The sequence below is a fragment of the Ambystoma mexicanum genome, chromosome 4q (genome assembly GCF_040938575.1).
Source record: "Ambystoma mexicanum isolate Mex_15411 chromosome 4q, UKY_AmexF1_1, whole genome shotgun sequence".
In the NCBI taxonomy this organism is placed as follows: domain Eukaryota; kingdom Metazoa; phylum Chordata; class Amphibia; order Caudata; family Ambystomatidae; genus Ambystoma; species Ambystoma mexicanum.
Window position 1 is genome coordinate 1221923885 of NC_090928.1, and position 17190 is coordinate 1221941074.

Genomic DNA, 17190 nt, shown 5'->3' on the forward strand with positions numbered 1-17190 from the left:
CTGGCGTCTTAGGCGCCAGGCTCATGTTGGACCCCTGTCCTGGCACCTTAGGCGCCAGGCTCATAAAGCTAGACATGTGTTCAAGTGTTTTAATGTGCACTTACCTGATGCAGACCATGCTGCTACATCCAGGCCCTCTTGAGGCCTGAATGGAACTACTTTACCTGTGGGACTACTTTCCACCTGGGTGTGGTCGGGGAAGGATACATACCTGATCGGTGGAAGGGTACATGCCTGGAACTTCTTCCAAAGCTATTTAAACCACGCCTGATCAGCAACTCACGCTTCGCGTTGTTCTGCTCCTCGCAGCTGGACGCTCACCGTGTCAGCTCCTGCATCTGGACTTCAGCCACGCCTGTCAGCATCCTGGGTCGCCTGCAAAGGGAGATAAGAGAGAATTGGAGAGAAAGAAGACCTTACCTACTAAAGCTGCATCACGGAGACATCACACCGACGATCCTGAAAGGGAAGACATCATTTTAAAAGCATTTCGTTTCGATCGCTGCAGCGCTGCATTTCACTCACCTTTCCTGGGCGCCTCCATCTTCAGCAGCGATCATCCGGATCCGCACCCACTTCCCAGAGCCTAGAGAGAAAAGACAAGAAAACAAGGTGAGAGAAGGAAGGGAAAAAGGAAAAGCTCAGTTTCCTTCTAAGACTTACCTGTTGGGTCATTCCCATTTCATTTCGGGTCCTGCCGCTTCCAGGCATTCCGGACCCCGGCCCCAATGGGGAAAAAAGACAAAGACATTGAATGAGTGAATACCTGAACGCTCATCCAGAACTTACACTTCGGGTCGGCGCCATATCTCCGGCATTCCGAACCCCGGCCCCTAAGGGGAAAAAGACATAAGCATTAGCGCTTGCTGCAATAAGACAATGAACATTATTATTAAGCTTGAACTTTTGAACTTGCAACAGAACTCTTACAGCGCCTCACCTGAATAGTCAAGCTTATTTTGAACTCCCATCAAACCTGAAACCAGTGCAGTAACTGGGTTTCAACGCGCCCCTGCATCAGAAGCAGGATGGAGAACTCATCCTTCCAAACCCTAAGGTGAGACTTCACGGGGAATCGTGGAAGGGTATCGAAGAGGGTTGGAAGGGAGTGGGAGGCTTGAGCATTATTCCGTCAGTAGGTAATACTCCCTTTTCACGCACAGGGGAATATTCCTGCGAGCCAGAAAAGCCAGAGTAGAGGGGCCCTTCCTGTCCATCATCAGAGTCCTGCGCTTCACCATTGAAGAAGCATCAGCACTCGAAGCCAGACCTGCGCCTCCGTGGGAATCAGGTAAGCGTGACAGTGTGATGTCGGCGGACATCGGATGCGCCCACTGATTGGATGGTTAAAAGTGTGAGGTGTGTCATATTTTTGGGAAATGCCCACCATGTTGGGTTTGCAGACAGCTCCCATTGTCTGCGAACATCGCAGTAAAAACACATTAAAAAACACAACATTGCACTTGCCAAACTAATTAAACAATCTCTGGGGAGGTAAGGGGTGATGTAGATGAGATGGTATGTGGCCTTAAAAAGCCGATAAGCCAAAAGACTGGCGGTTCTTTATCTCTGATGTCCGCAAACAGTTTGGGGACAGCCCTGTGATGTTCGCGGGGCATCCATGCATACTTTTGCATTACATGGTTTGTGAAAAGCAGTTCCTGGATAGTGTGAAACCTTTGCGCCACTCAATGAAACTGTATGACATTTTGTGATATCATTCTAGACATGACCTTGAATGGTTCTACAAAGTTTGGTTCTGTTTTGCCAGAAGGGAACAAAATTCGAGCGTGGTCCCAAAATATTTGAAAGGCTTATAAATTTGGTGCCATTTCACGAATATGCACAAAAGTTTGCAAAAAGATTTAAGGCCCAGATTTAAATTAGAGGGGGTATTTCAACATTTTTAGATGGGTTATAACTTTGTTGCCATTTGACGAATGTGCACAAAAGATTTTAGAAAGACTACAGACTGAATTTTGAATTTTTCTGCAAAGTCTGAATGGATTTTGTCAACTGGGACCTAAATTATATGACTATTTTGTGTACGTACATTTTGACACTTTTCAACAAAAAAAACATGGATGGATTTTCAGGAAAGTTGGAGCAACGAGCATTGGCAAGGACCTGAAAGCATAGTTTGGCAAATCTGTCAGTGTTTTATTTTTTGAAAATTGTCATAATGTATGTACGAACAATAGTGATATACCATTGGAGACTGAGGTATAGCCTGTGGCTATGGGCAGTGGCCAGATCGACCGAGTCATGGCCTGTGTCCTTGGGATTGGATGCTGGACTCGTTTACACAACCTTGTAGCGATGACTGCCCCACTATCCACATGCCTTGAGAAAGACCCTAGAGAGTCGAATCACGTGTCGGCTGACTTCTAACAATAAATATAGCATCAAGAATGGCTTTGAAGACTGTTACTTATTGAATAACCCAGCATTGAGGTGAGCAGGGGTCACTCTCCCATTCGAAACCTAACACTTGAAGAAGGAAGGGCACCGTCACAAACGAACCCCATTACCAGCAGCAGGGTAATCTGTTTAAAGTACTAAATGGAGCGCAGTGATCTACCCATTCTACCGCCCTGCAATTATTTGTCAGTCGTGTACTCTGATTTGATTATTGGGGCATGCAGCATGGCTGAACCCTAGGGTTGAATGGGAGGAAATATTCTGCTTGCGGCTACAGCATGAAGTGCTGGACTGAATGACATCAAACCTACGTGAGGAGCATCAGCAAGGACCTGAAAACATGCTTTTGCAAATCTGTTTTGTGTTTTATTTTTCCAAAGTGTACAATTGTAAGCACAAACAATATAAGTTTGATGCATGGACAATGGGCCTGGCCCTCAGCCAGGACGAATGCATACTCGGTTTACTTTTTGGGGCATGAAGCATGGCTGAAGCCCTAGGTTTAAATGGGGAAAGAAAATCTGCTTGCGGCTGCATCCCGGAGAGCTGGACGAGGGTGCAGCAAAGTTGAGTGAGGAGTATCAGCAAGGACCTTAATGGATGCTTTTGGAAATCTGTTCTGTGTTTTACTTTTTTGAAATTGTCGAAACGTAAGTACAAAAAATAGTCATATAACTTTTACGCCGTGGGCAGAGGGTCTGGCCTTCAGCAAGGACAAATGTCTACTCTGATTTGCCTATTGTGGTATGCGCTGCTGATAACGACTCACATAATTATGCTTTGCAAACCATATGTTTGTTTAAGGAAGATTATAGTTATTTGATATATATTAAAAGAGAAAATATTGACTGGCCACCAGGGGGCGCACGGATGAACGTCCTCTCCGTGTGAGCACCGCCCCCATGGTCCCAAAATAGCGGCATGAGCCCCCGCTGACGGCCCCCCCCACTGCGAAAGTGCGAAATCCTAGGGTCTGAGGAGACCCCCCTGCAGAGGAGAAGAAACCCGACGAAAATCGGGCCCGTTTTCATCGAGAACGAGGTGTTTTAAGGAGCGCCCGCCTGCTGCACTACAGGAGACTCGAGTGCGGCGGCTTCTGTGACGGGCCTCTCTGGCGGTGACGGTCCGCGCCCCAAGCCCATGGAGAAGACCAGACGCGGGACCCCAGAAAGGTGACGCCCCCCGGGACCGGCATATGAGCACGGGGTAAGTGGGGACCCCCACCGCGAGACTCCGCGGCACCAGGGCCCGTGCCCCGGGGCGCCGCGTGACACGCGCGCCTTCCACATTGCGGACGGCGCGTGTGGTGAGTTGTGCCCCGGGAACCGGACACGCTCTGGGCAGAGCAGGGCGTCGACCCCTGCAGTTGTTGCCTGCTGGACCCGGACCCCTATACTTGTGCTGCTGCCCCCGGCTCCACCGGGGGTAGCGAGGTGCCTCCACACACCGGGCTGCGCCAGATCCCGACGGTGAACACTGAACCACGGCGCACGGCCCTAGGTCCTCCCTCCTTGCTGTAGAGGTGGGGAAGACCCCCCCGAAGGCCGAGAAGGCCGCGAGACGCCGCATCCAGTGAAGGACACAGCCTACAACACGGTCCGTATAAAAGACTGATTTCCATGTGACCATCGCCCCTAACTGCTGACTGCCCTGGCATACGCTCCCTGTGCCAAACGCCATTCTGAAGGGACAAGGGTAACCCGCTAGCACAGCACTACATACGGGGCAACCTCCGCCTGGGCACGCTTCTGGACCATGTAAACCCTGCGTTGGGGACACCGAACACTGCCCAAACGTCGCGCTCCACGTGCAACGGATTCCCAGCAGTCTGGCAGGGAGGGTCTCAACAGAAGTCGCCTAGAACGCACAGGTGACCCCAATCCTGGGCGACCATAGCAGCATTACCCTGTCCCGTGACCCCCCGCTGCCCTGCCCGAGGAATCGGCCCACATCACACGAAGTGCCGAGAACAAACGACAACACTGAGCCTGCCACCCGTGCATCCTCCCAGAGGGTAGGGCCCCCTATCCAGGGGCGTGTGCCTCCTCTAACCCGGGATTTGGCGCATGGACCCGCGCCACAAACTGGCCAAATTTGCCTACGGTCCATCCCCCGCACCCTCTAAAACCATAGACACCATGGCCACGGACCCATCGGAGGCAGGTGCTGCGGCCACCAAAGGAGACATTGCCACTCTATTGTCTGAAATAAAAAACATGGGTACCAGCCTTGGCGGCAAAATTGACAAAATCACCCAGAGAATGGACAGCTTCGAGGAACGATTGGAAAGCGTGGAGAACAATCAGACTTCAATTGACACCCTCGAAACTCAGATGGATGTACGAATCCGCAACATCGAGAAAAGGGAGATCGAGGCAAGGCTTAAGATGGATGACCTGGAAAACAGGGAAAGGAGAAATAACCTTCGCTTTTTCGGCATTCCGGAACGTGATGGTGAAACTGAGAAAGACCTCAGAGACGCCATTCACGACATCATCAAAATACTAACAGCTGATGAAGACATTGATGAGCCCAAGACTGAACGCATACACAGAGCTGGAGGACCGCCTGGCGGCCCACGCTCTGTATTGGCCAAATTCCACCGATATCAAGACAAAATCAGAATTCTTGAAAAAGCCAGGTCTGGTGGCCCGCTCACAATGGGGGGTGCGCAAATTACCATCTTTCAAGACTTATCTTCGCTGACGTTAGCCCTAAGACGCCTTTGCAGCCCCCTGACGAAATGGCTAAGAGACCAGAACATAAGGTACAGATGGGGATACCTTTTCTCGCTTACCTTCGAGCATGACAGCAGGAAATTGATCCTACGCTCCGAAGAAGAAATCAAAGATTGCATCGCCGATCTCCTTGGAGCGAACCAGGGAAGCAAGGAAGGTGACGACGGCGAGCGCCCGGGAATGCAGTGGGAACTCCAGGGCCCTAGGCGCAAGAGGGTAAAGGGATCAAGAAAATATAGGCGCCCCAACAACACTCCCGAGCAGACCTGACCCAAGGAACCCAGGCGAAATTTGAGCTGACCACAGCCATAGCCACAATACGCGGCGCTGTCTCCCGCGGAGATCGTTACATGGCGGACCCCGCCGAATGGATGCCGCCGCTGGCGGGGCATCCCTCCGGACCGAAAAGTGATGTGAACTCCCGCGGAGAGACCAGTAAATCACACGTAACGTTGGAATTTTTCACCTGTTTGTTGTTACTGTTGTTGAAACTGTATAATGTTTGGGGGAGGGGGAAAGGAGATGGGGGCTCACCCTTAAGTAGCGATGGGTAATCTGATTGGGACCGTGGGACGACGGTCCCCACTGATGGTCCGCCAACGGACCATACGTTTCCACCTAGTCCGTTCCGGACGCCGTCAACGGCTGCCGACGCAGCACATCCTGTTCCTACGCTCAAACGAACGCCACCAACTATGGTGGGACACGAGAGAAGGGGAGAGAGGTAATGAACACTTGGGAAATGTACAAATAACACTGCACTCGCTTCAAGATGTCGTATTTGCAATGACACAGGGTATCCGCAGGTCTTTCCGGACTCTGGTGGCGAAGGATTCCAGACTACAAATCGCCAATGGCATCACATGAGAAGGTCAAGGGCAAGGGTCTTCTCAGAATTGGGTCAATCAACGTGAAGGGACTGAACTCTCCTACCAAGAGGTCACTGGTACATAGAGAATTTCGAAGGTCTGGCATAGACATTCTCCTCATACAGGAGATGAAATTTGCGAGGGGTGAGGAGCGGACAGTTCTGGGGACTAGGGGAGGCACGGAATTTTGGGGCTCTGGTCCGCTCAGAAAGGGAGGGGTTGGAATCCTCATTAAGAAAGGAGTTGGGTTTGAATTAGAGAAGTCCTGGTCAGATGTGAGCGGACGAGCCCTCTTGATTGTGGGGAAAATTGCAAGGATCCAGGTCACGATTGCCACAGTGTACTCGCCCAATACCGGACAGACTGCATTCCTCAGGAAAACGATTCCCAAAATAGTGCTGGAAACTGCAGGCCATCTCGTGGTGGGAGGCGACTTCAACCAGTGGATGGACCCATCCGTAGACTGGAGACCAGGCAACCCCGACACGCGAAACCAGAACAGAGGGGCCTGCACTGAATTCGCAGCCCTGATGGAGTTATACGACCTACGTGACGTATGGAGAGCACAGCATCATGACGAAAAGGGCTTCACTTTCTACTCGAACCCTCATGGCACATTCACGCGCATAGACTATATATTTTTCTCGTCTGATCTTGCGAAGTCCACAAGCCACTCCAGTATAGTTCCGATTACATGGACAGACCACGATATGGTACTGGCAGACGTCGACTGGGCTGATCTGCCGGTCGCCGGAGGATCTTGGCGCTGCAACGAGTCCCTTTGGACTGATGTGGTTTTCAGGGGAGAAATGGAGACCGAGATTGAAGAATACTTCAGGATAAATGACAATGGAGAGGTCTCCAAACAAATGATCTGGGAAGCTGGGAAAGCTACGTGGAGAGGCGTGCTAATACGCGAGGGCTCCTCTAAAAAGAGAGAGCGGAGGATTGTCGAAAACAAGCTACGCAGTGAAATACACCAACTCGAGAGCGAATTGAGAGATGAAACAGAAATGGACTCCGCCAAACTGGACATGGCCCACCGCAAAAGAGAAGAGCTGCGATTGGTGGAACATGGCCAGGTGGTGCGGAAATTGCAATTTCTGAAACAGACATACTATGAAAAAGGTGACAAGGCCGATGCACTCTTAGCTGCCAGGCTCAGGGAACGGAGAGAGGAACGCAAGGTTAAGGAGATATCAGAACCCACTAGCCCCACGACTCACCTACCCTGTTCAATACCCGAGCGTTTTGCCACCTTCTATGAAAACCTATATACCTCCGAGCTCCTATCGGCTCACTCTGACATAGCGTCCTATCTGTCCCCAATTACCATCCCTACAGTAACGCAAACGGAAGCCGAACTCCTTGATAGTCCCATAACTGAAAGCGAAACAAGAGATGCAATCAAACGACTTAAAATAGGGAAGTCGCCGGGCGAAGATGGCTACACGGCCGGTTTCTATAAGACCTTCGCCGATCAATTGTCACCCTTCCTTACGGAACTCTTTAACGAGATAGTGAGCTCTGGGACCGCCCCAGATTCCTTTAAAAAAGCCCTCATATCTGTCATCCCTAAAGAAGGCAGAGACCCCAAATTATGTGGATCGTATCGCCCCATTTCCCTCCTCAATCTGGAAGCGAAGATTTATGCCAGGGTATTGGCTGCCAGACTAGAAACTTTAATGCCCAAACTAGTCCACTCTGACCAGGTCGGATTCATTCTTGGCAGGCAGGGTGCCGACACCATGCGTAAGCCTCTGCACCTTGTCCACGCCGGACACAGTCTCCAAAATGACCCGGCCCTCCTATCGATTGACGCCGAAAAGGCTTTTGACAGGGTGGAATGGGACTTCCTGGATGCAGTCCTCCAGAAAGTAGGAATAGGCCCCAAATTCTGTGATGGGATACGAGCACTATATGCTTCTCCCACAGCGTCAATCTTCGTTAACGGAGAATACTCCAGGTGGTTTGAACTGCAAAGGGGGACCAGACAGGGATGCCCGCTCTCAGCGATCCTGTTCGCACTTTCCCTGGAGCCTCTGGCACAAAAGCTCAGAGACGACTCCCGAATAGAGGGAATGCGGCTGGGAGGGACCGAATACAAAGCAGCGTTGTACGCTGATGATATCCTCCTACATCTAACCAGACCAATAACCTCAATCCCTCATGCCATAGCCCTAATAGAAGAATACGGTCAGTTCTCCGGATTCAAAGTGAATATGTCCAAGTCCACCCTCTTTCCCCTCCAAGGTGCCCCGGTTGAAAATGAGACAAAGTTCCTCTCCCTTGGGCTCAAAATAGAACATGAGACACTACAATACCTAGGTATAAAGATTACTAGAACCCTAGATGACCTCTACGAGGCCAACTTCCCCCCGCTTCTCCGAAGCTTTGAAAGAGACCTCGAGAAATGGAGTAAACTGACGATCTCATGGCTGGGGCGTATTAACGCCGTCAAGATGGTGTGCCTCCCTCGCTTCCTATACCCCTTCCAGATGTTACCGATCGTGATACCCAACCAATTCTTTGTCGAGGCCCGGAGGACCATGCTGCGGTTCATCTGGCAGGGGAAGAGACCGAGGGTCTCATACGACACGCTTATTCTCCCCACAGAAAAAGGAGGGGTGGGTCTTCCTGACTTAAGGAATTATTATAAAGCTGCCCAGTTGCGTGTCCTAATCCCACACCTTAGGGACCACAAACACCTGCAATGGGTCCAGATGGATAACCACTATATGTCCCCCGCCACAGTGGCAGAATGGCTTTGGTCCCCTTACCAACGGGTGCTGAGGAAAATCAGACAACATCCCATATTGACTACTATATGGAGCATATGGCGCACCGGGAAAGAGATGCGAGAAGTCACCACCTGGCCATCCCCGCTCAGTCACCTATGGTCTCCTGGCATAAATGACCATATTCCGAACCTGGAACGATTCCAGTCATGGTATGAAGCGGGCCTTGAAAGGGTAGGACAACTTCAGAGAAAAGATTCGTTCATCACACTACCGGACCTGACAACGGCGCTGGGGATAGGTACCTTATCGACATTTCACTTTATCCAGCTAAAAGGGGTGTTGACAAAACCTGAATGGAGAGTAAAATTGAGAAGAGACCTCACCGCCTTTGAAAAACTTCTGGACTCCAGATCAGAAATGAAAGGCCTCATATCCGTGATGTACCAAACACTTTTAGCAGCAGGGGGTGGCAACACGGAACCCCTCAAGGCCAGATGGGAAAAAGACTTAGGTGAAGAGATACTCCCCGACCAATGGGACCTGATGTGCAAAGCCGCACCCAAATCCTCCATCTCCAGCCAGTACAAACTCCATGCAATAAAGCTCCTACATAGATGGCATTATGACCCACTCCGACTCTCTAAAATGTCCCAATCCATTAGCCCGAAATGCTGGAGGAGGTGTGGAGAAAATGCCAACTACTGGCACATGTGGTGGAGCTGTCCGCGCATCAAGGTGTTCTGGACTGAGGTTCTGGGATGGATTAAGGAGATAGATGATATTCACAGAGAACCCGACCCACACCTTGTTTTGTTTGGCCTTGAAAGAGACGAGGAAGAGTGGCTCCGGGTGAAAGGCCTGGCCCCCCAGCTGTTGTTGGCGGCAAGGGCCCTCATAGCGACCAAATGGAAGTCCCACCTGATCCCAGGGAAGGCCGAGTGGATCAAAATCGCCACAAATATTTATGTGATGGAAACGATCACCGCCTCCTTGCATAACAAATCTGCGAAATGTGAAACTCTATGGATGGACTTCAAGATAATACAAGAAGCGAGTCACCCAAGTCCGGCTGCCAATATCTTGCAATGCTTAGCCCTGTGCCAACCGCACGATACCGATGCTAATGTTAAATGACTGCATTTGTGATGTACAACAAACCAAGTGGGGGGGGGGGAAGTACGGCAAACAGCCAACGAAGCATACTCAGGTAACTGGGTCTGTCGCACGACTAAGAGACTCTTGGCATAACGTTCTAATTTGCATCTCGTGCCTGACTTGCCCTCCTGAGGGACGTACAACTGTGTTTAAACATTGTTTGCATTTTTCTGTTCTTTGTAAAACCAATAAATATAAAATTTAAAAATAAAAAAAAAAAAGAGAAAATATTAATACCTTATATACAGTGATGTAACATTATGAAACATTTTCACTTATAAAAACGTTTTCAAATGATGGAAAAAAAAGTTTGTATTAGGGTTAAGCTGTACCCCACCCTTGGGACTCCTCTGACCCAGCAGTTAGCTAGTGGCATCCCATCTTGGGATCCCTTGGCACTTCCCTCCTGGACTGCCATGAGCACTTGTCCATCCATACTGCCCCTATCATTTATGCATGGCATATGTGCATTTATAGGAGCACTATGTACAATGTTTTGGCCTAAGTATGGGAAATGTAGATGCAAAAGATTTGTAGAACATTGTTCAGTGACAGTTGGTGTGTCGACTTTTAATATGTTGATAGGCAATATGTAGAATTTGTTTAAGTGATTGGTGGATACATGTCTGAATGGTTTAAAGCAGGCAATGAGGGAGTGTTACAAACACAACAGTAAACAGAGTAAAAGTGCTGTCTTATGTGATGGAGTGTGCGTGCATTCCGGGTTTTTTTGTAAGGCATGGGCTGGACAGGAGAATGCAGAGACTGTGGATAGATATAAAGGGCAATGGATACAGTTATTATGTTTTGTTTTGTAACATTTGTTTATTAGATAATGTTTTCATAAACCACACATTACATCATACATCGGAAATAAAACGTTCTCAACTAAATGGGGTTTATTGTATGCTAGAGAGAAGAATTTCAGACTGACATTTTTTTCTGTGCTTTTTTCTTTTTGTCTAGTATACAATTGTCCATTATTTCCATTAGCATAGTAGAAAATGGGAATGGAGAATCATGTTGAATCAAAATACTTTACTGAAAAATGTAAAGCAAATGGTGTCCATAAGCTTATTTTTTTAGCTCTATTTTTTAACTGTGAAAGGTGGCGCCTAAAGGAACCTTTTTTTAAGGTTTTCTTTTTCTTTTTTGCAGGAGAGGCCAGAAAGTAAGGTGGGGAGGAAAATGAGGGAAGGGGCACCAACCACAGATATGAAGGAGCAGGTGGACAGTGGAATATGTTGCGTGTGTGTTAAATCTAAAATAGAGAGCAGTGTTTCTCATGTTCCTTAATTACAGTTTCAAAAGCACTTCGTAATTGTTCCCCCGTGCAGAGTGGCGTGTTGCAGTATATACAGAGTACTGTTGTTTTTGAAAGATATGGATCAGCAACCTATTTTATTTCTTGCAAGGTAAATGGTGGGATTTTGTGTCCCACAGAAGTAGGCAGTGTGGTTACAGCATTGGGTGATGAAGATGAGGTAGAGGAAGACATCCTACTGCTTCCTAAAACAGGACCAGCCTTTCTGAGAACATTTGGTCTCTGACCCTCTCTGTTATTCGCTGATTTGTCTTGTATTGTTTTGTGTGCGCCGTGAGGCCTGCAGGCAATTTGGTGCTTTATTAAGAATTAAAATAAATAAATAAATTTTGGTGGTTGGATTGGGTGTGGCGGTACATGGAGGTGGTCCCGTAGGAGTACTGCCCAGGTTGTCCGCAACTGAGTACAATGATGCACACAGTGCTTTTCACTTTGGTAGCTTTAGCCTTTGGTACATTTACAACAGTGGCAAAGTGCCTAACTCGAGCACCCATGATTCTCTCTGAGTGCTAGAGGTAGGCACTTCCTCTACCTCATCTTCTTGGTCCTCTTCATTGTCTTTACAAGTGCAGCACTTTTTTCATTGTGTAGGCCCTCCAGCTGGTGGTGATGGTGGTGGTGGCTCTTGCGGAGGAGCAATGGCAAAAGCTGATGCCATTTTTAAGATAAATACCAGTTTTCCTAATGTTCGTACAAGTATGTGCTGTCTGCTAGATTGTTAATGGATAATGAGTAAGAGTAGGTGTAGGAGATGTGCAATGGTAAATAGTGCGCTTTAAAGTTTCTAGATGAGCTGAAAATGCATTTCGTAACTGTTTGCGAAGCATGGACCCGTTCGCGAAGTGCAGATGCGTTTGCGGACTCATCATCATGCCGCGAGTGCGTGGTCACGTGACACTGTCCGGATAGTCAGCGATGACGTCAGACGTTCACAAACATCGGCGAACACAAAAGCGGTGGAAAAAGTTACAAAATGTGTATAGAAGGGTTAGAAATTATGCTAGAAGGTGGGGAATGGCAGAGTTTTAAGGTGAAACTTTCTAAATTGGACACAAATGTTGCTATATTGCGGTAAGTATGATATTAATAAGTTGGAGCAAATCAGGGAGTACTGGTAAAAACCCATGTAATTAACTGAAAAAGCTTTGCTAAAGGGATGTTATTGTTACGTTGCACTAATAAAAACCCATGAAAATCAATGAAAAATTGTTGCTAAATGGATGTTATGGCTTCAAGTAAAACCAAAACCCCCCAGAAATGTTCCCGTTATGGTAAGCTAAGCAACCATAACTCACACCACAACCATGCACTGCTAAGACAAACACCCAGTACATGAGAGATGACATTATAACTGTTATTGATGACATCACTGATGAAAACACATATTAAAATCATTTTGATGAACAGTCCCTATGAGGGCTAGTGTTTATAATGTTGGTAACAAGATGTCAGGGGTGATCGGGAGACCTATCATAAACTACTTAATGTATTAAAGAATATTCTCATCTAAAGAAAACATTATATTACAGTGTTGCTGTTAATACAGCAACCTAATTGTACATACACATAGGCAATGGCTGCAGCATGTACCAAGGAAGTACAATATTTTGTCACAAATATTATACAGCACATGCAAGTTAGGGATCTCCTTCCCCTACAATGAATGTGGTACACAATATAAACGCTTTTTATTCCTACGACTTTCTTAAGGAGGCCTCCAACCCGTCTCCCACCCTACCTTCACAACCAACCCGTGTCACAATGGACTAGGAACCAGGCTGGTGTGTTATCAATGAATATTTTACTCATTTAGGATTTAATGTTAAATGAGAATAAACAATTACAACAGCCACCGAGGTCCTTTTTGGTCAAGCGGCACACTGAGACAACTCAAATATATATAGTGCAAGGATTTACTTTACTTCTTTCACCACCCTCTGCATTGTCCACAAGGCTTTCTGGGGCCTGGGTCCAGCATACCTTCAGCTATCCCTCCGCAAATACCTCCCATCTAGAGCACTCTGCTCCTCTACCTCTAACTCCCTCAGGGTCAGTCGTTTCTCAAAGAAACAAACTGGGGGTAGATCTCTGTCTTCGGCTGGGGCCTCCCTCTGGAACAGCCTCCATGCCACTCTAAAACTTGAGGAGAACCATCTCCGGTTCCGGGAGCACCTCAAAACCTTCCTCTTTGCTTCTGCCTTCTCCTCCCCTCTCCCCTGTTGATTCTGCTCTCCCTCGGCACCATGCACCTGGCCACCCTCTGTCCTCCGGGCCCAGGTACTGCTCATCTTGCCACCCTTACGCACTGCCTCCGGGCCACCCCCTGCACTGGGGTCTGTATCTGTACCCATACAGCCCTCCCCTTTTCTTCCTGCACTTTCAGACCTACACGGCCTGCTGCCATGAACCCAGCACTTGCCACTTGCTGGCTGCACTCCCATTGTTTGTTGCCTTTTTATTTATTATTTCATTATAATTTTTGTTTTTTTTTCCTTCTCGCTCCGCACTCTCCTTTTGTTCCCCCTTCCATGCACTTCTCCCCCTTCTCCCTCTACCCTGCACTTGCACGTTCTCAATATCACTGGGCCTAGTAAAACCGTTGTTTTTGTTCTCCCCTGTTCCCTTTCCCTGCCTGGTCACGCTCTGAAACACTTGTGTATGAGCGCGATGGAAATAAAATATCAATCAATCAATCAATCAATCAATCAATCATCAATGAACAGTTCAAAACACCAAGAAAATGAAATGCATCAGACAGGAAAGTGAATGAGCACACAAAATGATTTTTGAGTCCCAGCAACCACCCGTAAACCTCCACTATGCTTGTCAGTTTTGGATGGAAGGCAGTGGTCAGGAGTGGGAACACAAGGTAAAAATCGGATTTGGTGTGGTGCTTACGGAAACAATATGGGGAGCCAGCAAAGAATGGGACAACTCGCTTTAGAGCACAATGAAAGAATGGATTTTTAATGATTTAGCACAACTGCTATGGGACAGCGCAGAAGGGACTTTGTGCTGCTTATACTTAGAAGACAGTCAGGGCGTTTAGGGAATACTAGCCCGCACACACAAGGAACATCGGTTTTGCGATATGCAACACACGAGCAATGGAAAGGGAATGCAAATGGAAATCTGTTTTTGACAACACAATAGGGAAAGAGGAACAGAATAGGAAAAACTGTTTTTAGCTGGTTACGCTCAATTTCAATGGAAAAGAAAATGCAAATGGAATTCTTTTTTACTGAGGCTGCAAATGACTGTCAAGCTCTGGGCAATGGGGAACTCACAATAGGCGAGAAAAGTAGGATTGGAGTACCCTCCATTCCTGAGTGTGCTCCCTCGTAACTCTCCTTCCAGAGTTTTATTTATGTTCAACAAACTTTAATTCCTTCAAAACACAGTTGTTTAACTTCGTCCATAAAGTAAAAATAGAGAGTAATATATGTTTTGTCACTCCAATATCATATCTTGTTTATTTTCTGCCTGACGCATCAGTGCCCAATTTATTATTATTGCCAATGCATTTCGGACTTCCATCCATCATCGGGGCTCTCAGGCACTGAGTGATAATTATTAAACATCAACTTTTCACAGTTTGCACATTAATCTGCTGCTTAATCATTCACATAGTGGTCAAAACAATATAGCAATACAGGCCATTACACGTTTGGATTGCGTACCATTATCAATAACACCAACGTTGTATAATAATTACACATACCAGAAAATAGTTGTAGTCCACAGGTGAAATTTAAAAAGAAAAGAAAAAAGATAAGAGAAACCACAATCAATCCTGTACGTTATGGGTATTCCTTCTTGTTTAAAATTAATATAATATCCATACCTGTGAAGCTGTGAGTACACTAATTGTACCACTGTCCTAGATAAATTAACCCAGTGAAAATAGCTCGGTAATATTATCAATTCCTCATGACATTCAGTATTACAACACGTATGTCAGTGGGAGAAACATCTCTTGACTTACCCGAATGTGAACCTATGTGGCCCGTTCAGTCTGTAGAAATTATAAAATGTCCTAATTAGTGTCTCAATTTCTCATCTAGGTGCCCATTAGCAACTTCCCTGATGCACGCTTACCTGGGAATCTCTGGCTCGCTGATTTGGATATGCTGCTCTTAGGAGCTGTCGCCTCTGCCGAGTGCAATTTTGCAATACTAGTCAATATCGTGCATGCGCATTCTGATACCGCGCTTAACCTGCTTTTCAACCTAAATGTATTTCTCTGTTCAAATATTACTTTTTCCTCCCATGTTCATAAGAGTCCATGAAGTAAACCTGTTGTCAGCACCGTAGTTCTTTACCCGATAATTTTCACTAATACAGTTACGATCGAAAAGTGCCTTATGCGCATGCACGCGAGATTAGTGTTGAAGTATTGCATTTAAATATAGAAGTGCGCACGCGTACGTGTTATTTTATTGTAGGGGCTCTGAATCGCCTCTATTATGATGTTCTTAAGTTAAGCTTTAGGATATGAGCGTATGTATGCAAGTGTCTATTTTTCAAATACATCTAAAACTGTGCATATATCACATTTGCATGATGATTTGCTCCTCAGGGTACGATCTTGTACCTATATATAGTGTACTCATTAGCCTATGCTAGGCACAATTGCATAACTAATAATCCTTACCTCATTGATAGTTTAAACAGATTACTGTGGGGTGTACATGATCAGGCAGTGGAATACACTGCCTTACATCCCACAAGGATGGAATTTCCTATGTGGGACAATCTCGTGTTACCCTGACTACTCTCTGCATTCTGATTTCTATCATTCCAAGGTCATCCTATAAAGGTAATCCTATGCATTTTATCAAAGTTATTTTGTGCAAAGCCTGTACAGAATTTACAAAAAACAAATAAACAAGTGCAAAAAGCACAAAAAGGTCTATGCAACAGTTACAAAAAACACAGAAAATTGTTCTCTTCATTGTTCCCCCCAGGTTTAATGGAATCAAGGCGATCAATCCAGTAAGACTCCTGTTGGTTCAATCGTTTCCCAATATCTTCATGTGCACCCTGGTGTCTAACCACTTCTAGAACTTGTATTCTTATCTGGCTCACATTGTGTTTCATCTGGTTCCAATGCCTTGCTACAGCTGAATTTACATTTTTCATCCGTATGCAGGATCTATGTTCATTCCAGCGTAATTTCCAAGGACTTTTGGATTTCCCAACGTAGTAGATGCCACAAGGACATTTGATCCCATAGATAATATTTGGTGTGTCACAAGTAGCATAACTCTTGAGTCTGATCTTTTCTCCTGTGTGGGGATGATTAATAGTCTCTCCTTTCATTATGTAATTACAGTTGCTATAGTGTAAGCATGGGTATGTTCCTATTCTTGTGGTCGCAAATCTCTCCGTCCCAGGTCTAGTCTTTACTAATTTATCTCTTAAATTAGCACTCCTCTTGTAAGCAAATAGGAACATCGTGTTTTAGGTGGAATGACAGATGCAAATAATAGGTAGGCTCTGGGAAAAGGAATAGCTCACAAAAGGAAAATTGGTTTTGGGATTCGGATGGCGGAGCAAAGGGAAAATACAGTTGCAGATGGCAATTTGTTTTGCAGAGCACCCTTTAAACATGGGGACAGATTCGTTTTTTCAGCTCACAACAGGATTGATTCTTTTGGGCAACACTTTTATGACTATAAAAAATCTGAATGCACTGGGAAGAGATGGTGGATTTCGAATTTCCTCGACACAAATCCTGTGAAATAAATGGGGAAATTAATTGATTTACTTGTAAAAATATACTAAGGATCTACATAGGGAACTGGGGATTCTTCAATGGGAAATGACTAAGATGCACAGGCAAACAAAAGGTTCTTCAGTGGGAAAATTACTTAAGTACACAGACAAATAAGATAGGGGATTTTACCATGGGGGAATCTCTATGGCAATGCTGAAAGAAT

The 17190-nt window shown here is 46.5% G+C and overlaps 1 long non-coding RNA gene across 1 annotated transcript in view; it reads right to left on the bottom strand.

The window, feature by feature from the left end:
* Window positions 1-15546, bottom strand: part of LOC138467168 (uncharacterized) — a 94084-nt gene extending 78538 nt beyond the window's left edge. Inside the window, exon 1 of the long non-coding RNA XR_011268091.1 lies at window positions 15347-15546. This is a non-coding gene — a long non-coding RNA (uncharacterized lncRNA). The remainder of the gene's footprint in view (window positions 1-15346) is intronic.
* Between the last annotated feature and the right edge of the window lie 1644 nt (window positions 15547-17190).